The sequence below is a fragment of the Eriocheir sinensis genome, chromosome 9, assembly GCF_024679095.1.
Source record: "Eriocheir sinensis breed Jianghai 21 chromosome 9, ASM2467909v1, whole genome shotgun sequence".
Taxonomy (NCBI): domain Eukaryota; kingdom Metazoa; phylum Arthropoda; class Malacostraca; order Decapoda; family Varunidae; genus Eriocheir; species Eriocheir sinensis.
Genome location: NC_066517.1, coordinates 17020115 through 17024104, shown reverse-complemented (window position 1 = coordinate 17024104; position 3990 = coordinate 17020115).

The following is a 3990-nucleotide window of genomic DNA, read 5'->3' as shown; positions in this document are numbered from 1 at the left end:
CTTCCTTTCCTTCCTTTCGTTCTTGGTTCGCACTTTTCTTCTCTTTTCCATTCCTTCATTATTTTTTTTTTTTACATTTTCCTTCTCTTCCTTTTTCCCTTTATCCTTTCTTTCCCTTCCCTTCCATTCCCTCCTTTTTTTATCTCCTTATTCCCTTCCTGCCCTTCCTTCTAAATTTCCTTCTCAGTTTCTTTCTCATCTTTTCCCTTCCCATCCCTTCTTTCAACTTTCTTTCCTTTCCCTCTCCTTCCTTCATTCTATCCTCATCCCTTCCTTACTCTCTCCTTCACTCCTTCCTTCCCTTCCATTTATTCTTTATTTCCTTCTCTCCTTCTTCCTTGGTCTTCTTCCCCTCTCGTTGCTTTTTCTTTCTCTTTTTTCTTTCTTACTTTCTTTACTTTCACAACGCTTCTTAGTTAACTGTCACATTTGTATTCATTAAATCAGATATCTTTCTCTAATGGGTGGTTAAAAATAGTTACACGCACATGAGAGAGAGAGAGAGAGAGAGAGAGAGAGAGAGAGAGAGAGAGAGAGAGAGAGAGAGAGAGAGAGAGAGAGAGAGAGAGAGAGAGAGAGAGAGAGAGAGAGAGAGAGAGTATAATCATAGAGCCAGAAATATTATCTTTAATCAGGCATTTAAAACCAAACATACCTGAGAGAGAGAGAGAGAGAGAGAGAGAGAGAGAGAGAGAGAGAGAGAGAGAGAGAGAGAGAGAGAGAGAGAGAGAGAGAGAGAGAGAGAGAGAGAATGTGCCCTCCCTTCTTTTCTCTCCCCTCTTCTTCCTTCTTTCCTTCCTCTCCCTCGCTAATTATGAGTTATTCCTCCTTCCCTTCCTATTCCTTCTTTCTTTCTCTCCTTCTCTCCCTCCTTCTCTTTCTCTTTCTCTTCCTCCTGGTATTAGACTATGGCGTTGGGTTACTTTCTAATGGAGAGGAAGAGGAAGGAAGGAAGGAAGGAAGGAAGGAAGGAAGAAAACTGTGAAGAAATAAAGAAAGAAAGGAAGAGGAAAAAAAGGAAATAATGATGGAGAAATTAAAAAAAGTGGGAGAAATGAAGGAAGGAATAAAGACAAGGAAAGGAAGAAAGGAAGAGGAAGAAAAGAAAGAGGAGGTAATGAGGAAGAAATCGAAAGAAGGAAGAAGAAGGAAAAAAGGAGGGAGGAAAGGAAGTTAGGAGAGAGAGAGAGGAAGGAGAGAGGAAGAGAAGAAGAAAAGGATGGGGAGGAAAGGGGATAACGAAGAGAGGGAAAGGAAGGGAAGGAGAGAAGAGAAAAAGGAAAGAGCAGGGAGGGAGGAAGGTAAAGAATAGCGAGACAGGAAGGGGGAGGAGGGAAGGAGAGGGAGAGGGAGGGAGGGAAGGAGGAAAGGAGGAAAAAGCCTATCCTTGTCCCCTCGTTAGAGAAACTGACAGACAGGTGAAGGAAACCGGGCGAGGGGAAACACACACACACACACACACACACACACACACACACACACACACACACACACACACACACACACACACACACACACACACACACACACACACACACACAATCTCGACACACGTGTTCTTCCTCCCCTCCTCGCCTTATCAATCCACTAACGAAGGGAAGAAGCAGGAGGAGGAGGAGGAGGAGGAGGAGAATGAAGGACACGCCGGAAGAGGAGGAAGGGAAGGAAACGAAGGAAATGAGAGGTGATGGAAGGGAGGAGAGGAGACAGAGAAGGAGATAAACAAGGAGAGAGAGAGAGAGAGAGAGAGAGAGAGAGAGAGAGAGAGAGAGAGAGAGAGAGAGAGAGAGAGAGAGAGAGAGAGAGAGAGAGAGAAATAGGGATGAAGAAGAAAAAGGGGAGTTAGGAGTAAGAGAAGGGAGGTAAGGAGTAAAGAACGGGAGATAAGGAAAAGGGGAGGTAAAATAAGCCTAAAGAAAGGTAAGGGGAAGAAATGGGAAGGAAGGGGAGCTAAGGGAAGATAAAGGAAAGGTAAGGAAAGGAAAGAGAGGTAAGGGAAGGAAAGGGAATGAAAGGGGAAGGGGAAGGAAGGAGAGGAAAGGGAAGGAAGAGAAGGTAAGGAGAAGGAAAGGGAAAGTAAAGGAAGATACGGGGAAGGGAAAGGAAGGAGAGGAAAGAGAAGGAAGAGAAGGTAAGGAGAAGGAAAGGGAAAGGAAAGGAAACGTAAGGAGAGGAAAGGGAGGAAAGAGAAGGAAAGGAAAAGAAAGGGGAAGGGGAAGAAAGGGGAAGAAAGGGGAGGTAAGGAAAGGAAAGACAAGAAAGGGGAGAGTAAGGGGAGGTAAGGATAGGTAAGAGGAAGAAAAAGGAAGGTAAGGGAGGGTAAGAGGGAGGAAAGGAGAAGGTAAGAAGATGTAAGGGAAGACAGGTAAGCAAAAGACGAGAAGGGTGAGAGGTAGGGAAAGGTAAGGGGAGGGGGATGGAAAAGGAAAGGGAATAAAGGTAAGTAAGGGGGGTAAGAAGGTAAGGGGAAGATAAGGGGAGGCTCGACCAATAGGGTAACAGAACTCCTTGTAAACAGACTCCAACAGCCAATTAGAAAACAGGAAGGAAATACGAGGCGACCAATTACAAGGCAGGTGGATTTTACTGCTCCTGCGAGAGAGAGAGAGAGAGAGAGAGAGAGAGAGAGAGAGAGAGAGAGAGAGAGAGAGAGAGAGAGAGAGAGAGAGAGAGAGAGAGAGAGAGAGAGGGAGAGAGAGAGAGAGAGAGAGAGAGAGAGAGAGAGAGAGAGAGAGAGAGAGAGAGAGAGAGAGAGAGAGAGAGAGAGAGAGAGAGAGAGAGAGATACCATACGTGTAATTCCATCTTCTTTTTATCTTTCTTTCTCTCTCTCATTCAACTTTTCCTTTAAACTTTGTATGATAAAAATTATCTCTACCGTCTTCTTCTTCCTCCTCCTCCTTCTCCTCCTCCTCTCCTTCTACCTCCTACAATTTCACTCATTCCTCTTCCTCTTTGGCCTTCCTCCTCCTCCTCCTCCTCCTCCTCCTCCCGGATAGACCACTTTCGTAAATTAGCAAAAGTTTCATAACAGAGACCAACCCACCTCTGACTTCTGGCTAAACAGACGGAGGAGGAGGAGGAGGAGGAGGAGGAGGAAGGAATGAGAAGAATAATGAAAAGAAGGGAAGAGATGAAGCACGAAGAAGTAGAAAAGGAGATGAAGAATGGGAGGAAAATAGGAAATGAAGTGGAAAAAAAAATAAATAGGGACGAGGAGGAGGAGGAGGAGGAGGAGGAGGAAGAAGAGGAGGAGGAGGAAAGGAAGATAAAAGCTACTGTGATGGCTGGGAATTAAAAGACAACGAAGGAAAAGTAGAGAGGAGGAGGAGGAGGAGGAGGAGGAGGAGGAGGAGGAGGAGGACAGGGAGATGAAAGTGCCACCAGGATGAAAATAAAAGACCGGGAGGAGGAGGAGGAGGAGGAGGAAGAGGAAGAAGAAGAAGAAGAGGAGGAGGAGGAGGAGGACAGGAAGATAAAAGGAGGGCAGTAAAGAAAAAAAGCGATAAAGAGGAGGAGTAAGGAGTGACGTTTAAAGAGGATGAGACGGAGGGAGAAGAAAATAAAGAAAGGAAGAAGAGGAAAAAAAACCCAAGGAAAATGAGAAAAGGAAAAGAAAAAAGATAAGGAACGACTCGGAGAATATAATAACAGGGAAGTTTTGTTAAAGGAAGTGGAGGAAGGGAAGGAAGGAAGGAAGGAAGAGGAGGAGGAGGAGGAGAAGAAATTTAAGAGCCACTGGTTGCTAGAAGGCGAGGAGGAAAAAATAAAGGGAGGAGGAAGGAAGGAAGAGAGGAAAGAGGGAGGAACAAGGATATTGCTGTCTGTATATTTATCTTTCTCTTATTTTTATTACTATTATTTTCTCCTTCTTCTCTGTCGCTAAAAATAAATAAATATGGAAAGGAAGAAGGAAGGGCGAAGGGAAGAAGTATGGAAATTCCTGTCTCTCTATATTTTTTTCTCGTTTATTTATAACATTATTACTATT